Raw genomic sequence first — 11,072 nt, 5'->3', positions numbered from 1 at the left:
GATTTTAACATTCAATGTGGCACACAGTGATAATTTTAGTGTAATTTTCACAATATTTTAACTAATTGTTATTATATAGAAATGCTATTTTATATTCACTTTTATCTTGCCATTTTATGACCTTTTCTATTAATTCTAACATATATTTTGGTTGAAATTTTTGGTGTTTCTAGGCCTATTAATATATTATCTTAATGTAATGACTTTTTCTCTTTATACTGTTTTTTTCCTATTTTTATTTCATATTGCATGGAATTTCCAGTTAAATAACAGTGGTAATAGTGGAACTATTATTTCTGTTAGGTAAGTATTATTGTGGACATTGCAAAAAGTAAAAAGTGTTAAAGTCAAAGATTCTAGTATCCAGATTGTATGACTATATAATGATGACTTTGAGCTCTGATTATTAACTTGAAAAGGAATACTGAGATTTTCTAATAAGTTTTTAAAGACCTTAATTGCATGTTTCATGTTTTAGTAGAAGTTCAAAATGCCAACAATGCTTTGAACATGATCAAGAACAATATTAGAAAATGAATCTTTGATCTACCCCTGTTTGTAACAAAATTGCCTGTACAGTGTGTGCAGCAGAAGCTTGTGTACCACCCTTGAGTGATGTGTCAGTACCAGAAAACTCCTAGGAAAGATAGCCCACATAATTGCAGCTTGGTTAATGTGGATACAAATTTATTCAATATGTCCCCAAAGACTTGGATAAGAGATAGCCTTTGAAACTTCAGTGATTTTAGGACAATTAAGTAGCACTTCTTTTCACAGTTAGTGTAAACTAATAAAACTTTATCTGATGTCTCAATGTAACGGCTTATCTTGCATTTAGAGGAACTGGGATTAGCACACACATAACCCACACCCTCTCAGGACAGTGAGGCCTAAATACATCTCTCCAGGACTGGCCTTTTCCATCCCTGTAACATTTTGTCTAATAATTTTATACCAGTGGAAGTGAAGTCATTCAGATTTGTTAATGTTCATTACCTGTCTTTCATTGAGGAATTTCTTGTTTAGAAGCAATTTAAACCACTTTTTCTTTTTTCAGCTCCTTCTCTGAATTAACAGCTTTCCTTTTACTTATGTATTTCTGGGATCAAATTGACAAATCCCTTTCAAGTGCTCATTTTGTCTTAGCATTCAATTTACCTCTGGCCCCTTAAACATTTGCTGGTTATCCACTTGGCAAATCATTCAGCAATTTCCCCATGTAACTGTTCTGGCAACGGTAGAGTTCAAAGGCATAACTAACTGCAAATGAGAATCTAACTACACCAGAGATTGCATGTCTGTTTTACCCACTTGCTTTAGAAAAGACAGGAATTGAGCTTTGCTTTGAAATAAAATGATTATATTATACATTGAGCTATTGTTTTCCTCCTTTTGGTGAGGATTTCAGGACAGCATTGCTTAATTAGAAATATGTTAATATATTCTGTTGCCATCATTATAGTTTTAAAGTAAAAGTAATGAAAAGTCAAGCTATTAAAACTTCTAAATATAGGAATGAGTATCTTTATGTGGGATAAACTAGTTTTTAATTATTAGTGTTTAAAAGCTAGAAATTAACACAAATATTTTTCCTTATACAGTGTCAAGATGGCTAAATACTTCTCATGAAGATTCAATTACAGATTTTTTTTTTTATTTTGGTTATTTCATGATTATTTTCCATTGTGTCTGGAGTATTTATGCCAAAGAGTTAGAATTTATGTGAAATTTATCAGAATCTTTATTTTTTCCTTCAATGAAATATGAGAATTATGAATTATAAGGTAGTAAAATTAAAGAGCACAGTTACTAGTTTGGAATTTTTATATTTTGGGAGATAACTGCTTATATAAAAAGACATTTCAGAGCTTTTCTAGTGATTACAGACAATATTTTTATTAATATCCTTTTCATTTACATACTTGCAAGTTTATATTTAGTCATTTGTTGATTGAGAAAGTAATTTAATTTTCCTATGCATGTGATATCCCTATAAATTGAATGGCTTACCTTCAGGACTATTTATATTCAAATACTAATTTCTAGTAACTATTAAGTAACTTGTGTTTCTTTATTATTTTTATCCATGAAAAGAATTAACCTCTTAGCTTCAGTTTTATGTTTTTCTTTAATTTAAAATTGATTGGAAAATCAAATTCTCTTTTCTTTCCTTGTCATGACCCAATATAATTTCACTAATCTATGAAGACTAGGAGGAACATGAGGGCAATCCCAGCACTCATTTAATGTTCATGGGAGTGGTTCGCAAAGTTGCAGGTGGAGGAGGGAGAGGATGAGGACTAACTCTCAAATGCGTGTATGTTTGTGTATGTTATGTGTGTATATATATACACACACACACATTTATATATATGTGTGTATATACACACACACATATTTCTCTATAGGAATAATAACTTCTGGGTAATCTAGAAGGTGTTTTGGGGGTGGGATGCGAGGTATGATGTGGGCTACACAGCTAAATAAATATTAATGAACAGTTGGATAAGCACTTACCTTGTTTTTTACCAATGGTGCTCTACTTGTTAGATAGAAATGGTTCTGGTTATACTAAGAAAATGTGGTTCTATTTTATCCTAAAAGAATCACCTCTAACGATAATTTCTTTTCTAATAGTCTTCTTACTCTGGCTATAACTTGAAATGAGTCCTTAATGATTAAAGTCTTTAGAATTTAATCTTTATGGAAGATTGTAATTATGGTTCTCTTATTTTGTAGCATCCCTCCCTTCTAAAAATTGGAAGAATTAAACATTCACAGGCTAATTTCTGTTAGCCTCATGCTATTTAGCTTTGTTGTACATATCTTTTGCAGGGTATTTCCTTGGTGTCTTGACTGACATGTGTAATCCATTTTGTTGTTGTTAAAAAACACATTTGGAAAGTTTGTTTTCTAACTTTATTTCCCTTATATTTATTCTTAGGACCTTACATAACTTTGCCCTAGAGGATTTTGGTATAGCTACTTAAGAAAAGTTTTTCTTTTTTTATATTGCCTTATCCGGTGGGCATGGGTTTATCCTGTAAGGAGTACCTGTTCTATTTTCTGTAGCAGCAATCCCAGATCTGGGGATTTATATGCCTTTAGGAACTGTGAATCCCCAGAAATTTTGTATATTAATGCAAATTTTGCATCTTAATCCCTCTCTGGAGAGAGAGTCTATCTATATATAGCTTTTATCAGATTATCAAATGTGCCTGTGACGTAAAAATGATTAAGCTTTGCAACGGAATGTCATCTAGATGTTTTGCAGTTTTCAGTGGCCAATATAAATTGGAAAAGGCAAAGCTATTTAAACACACAAAATCATAAGTCAAGGACATCCATTGTGATGGTAGGGGTGGGGCTGGTAGGGGCAATACAAAAAGGATGGGCAGGTGGGTGGGTTCAGCCCGGCATCTGTTACATTTGTGCAGTTTTTTGGCTTAAGTACAGTTCCTCACATTCATTGACAGCAATTCTTGAAATACTTCATTTATTGCTAGCAATTTTGAGACAATTTATTTCAAAGATTTATTTCTGAGACAGAAATACTGATATTTCTATGCAGATCATGAACTTGTAATAACTTCTATTTGTTTGATTTATTTTACTCAGCCTTCTGCATTCCTATTGTAGCCTTGTGTATTGACACGATTGGTGTGAGCAACTAAGTATGTATAAGTAAATTTAAATATATGTTTGATCAAAACTCTGAAAGCATTTTTTTTCTAGATTAAAGGAAAACTTGCAAATTATCTTCTCTCACTCCATCTTACCCATCTTCCATAGTTTTCTTGGGGCTGGTCTAGCCTCTATGAATCCATCTATCATACATGTACATAAGGAGTTTTTCTGAAATGTAAGTCTGATCCTGCAGCAACTTAAAATCCTTCAATGGAAATTTACAAGGTTCTCAATAATTTGCAAACCAGTTAGTTTAGCACACATGAAAGTCTATGTGAAATAGAGCCCATAATGTTCTCTCTCTCTCTTTTTAGACACAGTCTCACTCTGTTGCCCAGGCTGGAGTGCAGTGGTGCAATCTCAAGAGTCCATAACTATCTATCTTCACTTTAACTTCCCCACACCTTCTCTTCACTTTAGCCATGGGTCCTATTATACATATAGTATTTGGCATGGGTCACGAAATTTTATAATTTTATAAAAACAAAAGCAACAGCAATAATAACAGTAGCCAGCATTTGTGAATCACATACTCTGCACCTGGCACTGTGCTTTTCTTCTCAACATGTATTATCTTGTGTAATTGTGACAACAGATCCTTGAGGTAAAGGTACTATTAGAGCCATCTTACTGAGGGCTCAGAGGGCTAAGAAACTTGATGAGGAATATTTAAAATAAGTGGAAGAGAGTAAGTCCAAACCCAAATCCCCCTGACCATTCATCGTTTTCTGTGCCTGAAATGTTCTTCCTTTCCTACATGGTAATTTTTGTTTTCAAAACACAATCCAGGAATGACCTTTCCTGAAGAACATTTTCCGACATCCTTTTCCATTGTAATTTAGTTGACTCCTCTACCTTTCCAAGGAGCCCTGGGAATGCCTTTACTTTTATACCACTCTAATAAAGTTGTTATTTACTTAATAATTTACAAATAATTGTTTGGCCAGCTATAAGCTCTGGAGACTACATTTTAAATTTGTTAGTAACATCTTATAATTGGGATATTTTAGTGCCTCTGATCTCAAAGTATGGTCTCCACACCAACAGCATTACCCTCAGCTGAGAACTTATGAGAACTGCAACTCCTCAGGTCTCACTCCACATCTACGGAATCAGAAAACCTGGGAATGTAGAGCCCAGCAACTCGTGTTTTAGTTAGCCTTCCAAGTAATTTTGAGTCACATCAAAATTTGAGAACTATTGTTGCAGGATCACATATGCATTGGAGACATTTCTGAAGCCTTAAACTATGTCTTTTACAAGAGTCATTGATATTACGGTCATGTATTGCGCTGTGGACCTATCTCTGTAATGTGCCAGTAGCACACATTTACAATAACTTCCAGTAACATAAACAGTGTTGTCACTATATATATGAATAATACATGTCAGTCTACATAATCTTGACTAAAAACTCTAAGGAAAACATCTTTACCAATTATGGATAGATGACAAATAGAAGAAACTTTGTACACTTGTGGCCATTGATATCTACAAATAGATGAACTACAGGCATTTTATTTCTGGATCATTTAAATATGATCACATTTAAGGCACAAGATATCAGGTAATGTCAACCTCTATGACAGCTTCTGAAATCATTTATCTGCATCAGTACACAGACATTGGTTAGTCGCTTCAGCCTGTTTTCGCTTTGCTATCCTTCCCCCTACTTCCCTCCCCCATTGAATTTTTAGCTCATTCTTTCTCCGGGTGATGCTTCTCTTGCATAATCTGCAATTTGTTTTCTTGACTTACAAGCAGAACACAGATGAAACTTTTACAGTGGAAAAGGTCAGCAGTCTTGATGGGGGTGGTATCTTCAGCTTACCTAGTGGATGTGAGTTTATTGTCAGTCTAGATGGAAGATCAGTTATATGTTTCAAGATTTAAATGTTCATTTTGGAAACATTCTTTCATTGCCTAGACCATAAGTGGTCAAATTTGGTTTAGCCAAGGGGCATTGAAAGAGTTGTCTTATAAGATAACATTGCTGTGGTGCCTACTTAGATGGCAACACAGCCTCCTTCATTCAAGACGTTATCAAATTTTCAGAATTGAAACACATAAGTCTTAGTATATTTAGCTCAGCAGTCTGTAGGAAACGTTTATAATCATTCCTAATCCTGGCTCAGCCTGGGTAATGCTCCCTCAAGTGAACCCACTAAACCCTCCCTGCCCTACCATGTCATGCTTACCTCTGACTTAGTACTTAGTCCTAATAATGTACCACACCATTCAACTGTTTATATTTCTGACAAAAATGTAATTTCTCTGAGGGTAGGGATTGTGATATGCTAGTTTTTCTATTTCCTTATCTAGTGTATGGTAGCTATTTGATAAATATTTGAATTTTTTTCATAATTGAGATTTTATTGGTTGTGTTGACGATCAGTACACAGACACTTCTTGGGTAACCACTTCAGCCTCTTTTCCCTTTGCTATCCTTCCCCTAGCTTCCCTCCCCCATTGCCCCCCCTTTTTTTTTCTTGTTTTGGAGACAGGGTCTCACGCTGTTGTCCAGGCTCTGGAGTGCAGTGGTGCAATCAGTGTTCACGGTGGCCTAAACCTCCCAGGCTCAATTGATCCTCCTGCCTCAGCCTCTTAAGTAGCTGGGATGACAGGCAGGAGCCATCACGTTGACTAATTACCGCCCCCCCCCCCAAAAAAAAAATTGTAGAGACAGGGCCTCACTATGTTGCCCAGGCTGGTCGTGAACTCCTGGGCTCAAGAGATCCTCCAGCTTTGGCCTCCCAAAGTGCTGGGATTTCAAGCACGAGCCACTGCACCTGGCCCCTTTTCCCTTTGTTTGCACTTCTGTGTCTGAAGATTTATCCTTTCCTGCTGCCTTTTTTTGTCTTCGTTTCTACCTTTGCCCGAGCGGGCTTAGCTGAAGTGGGCACCCATCCTTTCTTGAGCTTTTCCTTCACTGCCCGTTCTGTTGAGCTGACTTTCCTCTTGGGCATCTTGGCAGCAGGGATGCCTAGGAGCTGCAGCACCCCGAGAGCCTTTGTGAAGCTGGACTGCCTGGCTGCTGCTGTTTTTCATGTCGCCTGAGCTGCAAAAACTTGCCATATTTGTTTTCTTGCATAATGAGGTGAATCTGTGATATAAATAGCAATGTATGCATCCTATTTTCAATTTTTAAAATAAAATCAATTGGCCAAAATGATGATAAGGTTTCATTATAATTTGTTAATGCTACAAGGCAACCTAATTTTGGATCACATGAAGGAAATGGGAGACGAATACTTTTGGATTCCACTCATCTCTATTAGCATAACATAAAGGTTTCCTATCATGTTTGACTTCATGATGAAATAATTATAGCTTTAAGTCCTAGATTTTACTCTGAATAGCATTAAGATTATCAATATTCTTAATAATTTGTTCACATTTCTTAGTGAAGGCACATATACTTGGGCACACTTAAAGATAAATCCATAAATTTTAGTTTAGAGAACAAAGGGTGATACACTTTTATTTACCTTGCCACTACTAGTTTTGGCCTTTGTTTTTAACCCTTTCTACCACTGTAGGCTGGCAAGACATCACACATTGAAGATGCACAACTCATATGCTCGAATCCAAGAGACTCTTCTGCTTCTTTTGAGAGTGTCATAATTTTCTGAAAAATACTAATATGAGTAACCAAAATAATAACATTTTTAAATTCAGTTAATCTTACCAGGTAGGTACCTACATTCTGGTAACTGCCTTTGGGAATTCACGGATGATTTAATCATATTCTCTCTCCTCAAGATACTCAGATCTTAATGGAGTGGAAAAACATGGCAGCAACAATTTGAGATGGTTTATTTTAATTACCATATCAATTCTGTATTATTTTGTCTTATTTTACTTCTGATACAGTATTACTTTTCTGGTTGTATTTTTCCTTCTACTCTAGTTTAGGTCTCTTTATTGTCTGTTGTTTATCTTCTTTAGACTTATACCTGCGAACCCAGTTTTTTTAAAATGAGATATGTGATATTGAATTATGCAGATAATCATATGATTTTGAATCTGGTGCTTTTTTTTTTTTTCTTTTTGCCTTTCATAGGAATAGGAAGAACGGCTAAGTTGGCCAATTCCCAGATGTTATCACTTGATGGACTGTGTGCTTACCCAGTTCAGGCAGATTCATGGCTCATTGCTGCCAGCCCAGCCATGAATTGATTCAAAAGTGACCGCAATTGTCTCAGATGTAATTTTGAGTTTTTTTTTTTTTGCAGGAAACCACCCAGGAGGCTGGGAGACTCCTAAAAATAGGATTATATAAAAACAAGACTGTTACTTTAAGCTTTTTTCCTGTTGGTGGAGACACTCTGAAGTTTATTTATTTATTTGAGGCTGGGTCTCACTCTGTTGCCCAGGCTCACTGGGCAGTGGTCCAATCGTGGCTCTCTGCAGCCTGAAGTTATGGGTTCAAGTGATCCTGCTACCTCAACCTACTGAGCAGCTGGGACCACAGGCATTCATCACCATGCCCATGCCCAGCTAATGATTTTTTTTTTTTTTTTTTTTAAGAGAAGGAGTCTCACTATGTTGTTTAGGTTGATCTTGAACTCCTAGGCCCAAGTGATCTATCTACCTTGGCCTCACAAAGTGCTAGGATTACAGGTGTAAGCCACCATGCCTGACCTCTGTAGGATATTTATAAACTTATTATCCATTAGGTTTAAGACAACAAGTGCATGGCATATCGACCATTACAACATTCTGGATCCAGTTCTTTAGAATAAGCAAAGGTGGTAGGGTGTGGGTAGCTCACACTTGTAATCCCAGCAGTTCGGGATGCCGAGGTAGGTAGGACCACCTGTGGCCCAGCCTGGTCAACGTGGTGAAACCCCATTTCTACTAAAAATACAAAATCCTGTGATTCCCAGCTACTTGGAAGGCTGAGATACGAGAATCACTTGCACCCTGGAGACAGAGGTTGCAGTGAGCTGAGATCATGCCACAGTACCTAGCTTGGGCAACAGAGCGAGACTCTGTCTCAAAAAATAATAATTTTTTAAAAAAGCCAAGGTGACAGGAGGAGGCCCAAAATATTCAGGGCCTTTTTCTTTAAAAGCATGGGACGTTTGATATAAAGAGAATTTTGGGTGTCTTCCTCTTATCCTCAAACACAACAAATTAAAGACCAAAATTTGTTGAAAAAATAGGTAAGTTACGAATGAGGAAGAGTAAGTGGGAATTTCTACAGATGAGATACTGAATGGAGAGTAAAAAGAATTGGAAGAGAATTTAATGTTAGAAGTGAACAAAAGAGTGTGATGAAATCCTTTTTTTCTTGAGTAATAGAATTTTAGAGCCAAGAAGAAACCTAATACTATTTTTTCCCTAAAATTCTTCTGCTATACAAATGGAAAACTGAGACACAATTGACTCCCTGACTATGCAATAGAATCATAGAATTTGAGGGACTCAAAGGACTTAAATGATTATCTAATCACCTTTCTGGGGTTTGAATCAGTTTTTCATTGAATACTAGAGTTTGAGACTGGAAAGGACACTGTGGATTCGTTGCTGTCCTTTGATGTGTACAGCATTTCCCTGATCTCATTCTTAAGAGATAATCAAATTGCTACTTATAGTCAATTCTCATTATTTAGGGTAGTTATGTTCTACAAAGTTTCCCTGAACAGTGAATTAGTGAAAATTGAATCGTTGTCTCTAGGGAAGATACAGGGTGAGGTTCCTTGAGCTTCTGGTCACAACATTTTTATCAATATATAACTTTGTTTTATGTGTGTTTCTGTTTAAAGACACTTTATTTCGTATATATTATTGATTTGTGAATATCATATTCACGGCCAAAAGTACTATAATCCATGTCTCAATGAAGCTTATTGGATGTGTATTGTCTCCATAATGCACTTCACAGTCTTCTTGTCCTTAAGAACACTAGACAGCAATTCAGCATTATGATTGGGGCCATTTGTGGTGAAATCACCAAGAAAAGGCACAAAAATGCAAAGTAGTCTGGTAAAAGGGTACTTCTTTACAACATGGAAGATTAAACAAGAAGGCAGTGGACTGGGCTGCCTTATTTGACCTCCGCTGGAAATGTTCATAGCAGATTACTTGATTTTGATTTTTTTTTTTTTTTTTTTTACAGCTCCATGTTCACAAATGACCCAGACCATGAAAGCATCAGGAATATTGATTTGAGGGTTGCAAATAAGTTATAACAAGTAGCTGAAATTGCAAATACAAAATCTTCAAATAATGAGGATTGACTGTAATTTTTCAGTGGAAGAAAACGAACTGAATTCAGGGTAACCAACTACTTGTCAATGTTTGGACAATTCCATCTTCCTGTGAAGTCTATCCGTGGCTTCTCATTCTATCTCTTGGGACTACAAAAGTAAGGTTAAAATCTTCATTTCCTGCAAGTCATTCAACTGTTTGCAAAGAGCCACATCAGTCCCATAATCCTATTCTCTAAGGTATTTACACCCTTTATTCAACTGAATCTCAATGGCAACAAGGTTTGTAATTTCCTCAGGAGTTTGACAAGACTCTGAAACTGTTGAATCTGAGTTGATCCTTTGACATCTTATGCTCTGGCCTTTCCCAGCCCATGCAAGTTCGCTCTCTAGCAACAAATCTCCAATTAGCAATTACTCAGTAAATATACAGAAAACCTGAAATAATAGAGAATCAGTCATTTCTGTTTTTCATTTTGGCATAGAGGGTTAAACCTCACCTGTTCGCTCTGGACAGCAGCACAATCAAGTCAGGCCTAGAATCTCTGTCTGTTAAATCCTAGTTATGTGTTTTGTACTTTCTACCACATCGGGGCTCTCAGGAAGATACATCTGTGAACTAACATTTGGTTCCTGGTTGAAATTTAAGAATAACCCCCAAAGATCAGCCCACTACAAACATGTTACCTGTCAAAGAGGAATCATTATGGACATGACACTAGAAGATAAAATGTATACTTTTTCTTTGATGTAAAATTGAATTTTAAGTCACACAAAAAGAAACCCTCTTTTCATTGCTGTTTCCCTTTTGTATTTGAGAAAGGGCTATACCTCGAGAAGGAGAGGATCAAGCATAGTAGCCCAGAAACTGGACACTTGGGTCTTTTGGCCAATCTGCCCAGCAGATGTGTTTTCTTGGGCCAACAAATTGTTGTCATTCACAGGGTTTGTTTTTTTAATTAGTGGGTAGCACTTGAAAATCAATTTCACATATAATTCTAAATTTATGGTTTCTCTTGAAAAATCAGATGACTGCCCTGGGCTGACTTTTCTAAAAGGGAACACTCTGTGGGAGTCTGATAGTAGCTGCCCCTTTTGCCTGGGGTGTGTGCTTTTTCTGATTTGCCATAGTCTCTAACGTTTGCATTGCCTCCTACCTCTGAAGTTTTC

Source organism: Mandrillus leucophaeus, unplaced genomic scaffold (genome assembly GCF_000951045.1).
Source record: "Mandrillus leucophaeus isolate KB7577 unplaced genomic scaffold, Mleu.le_1.0 Scaffold592, whole genome shotgun sequence".
NCBI classification, from domain to species: domain Eukaryota; kingdom Metazoa; phylum Chordata; class Mammalia; order Primates; family Cercopithecidae; genus Mandrillus; species Mandrillus leucophaeus.
The sequence above is the reverse complement of the archived record's forward strand: the minus strand, read 5'-3'. Positions refer to the sequence as shown.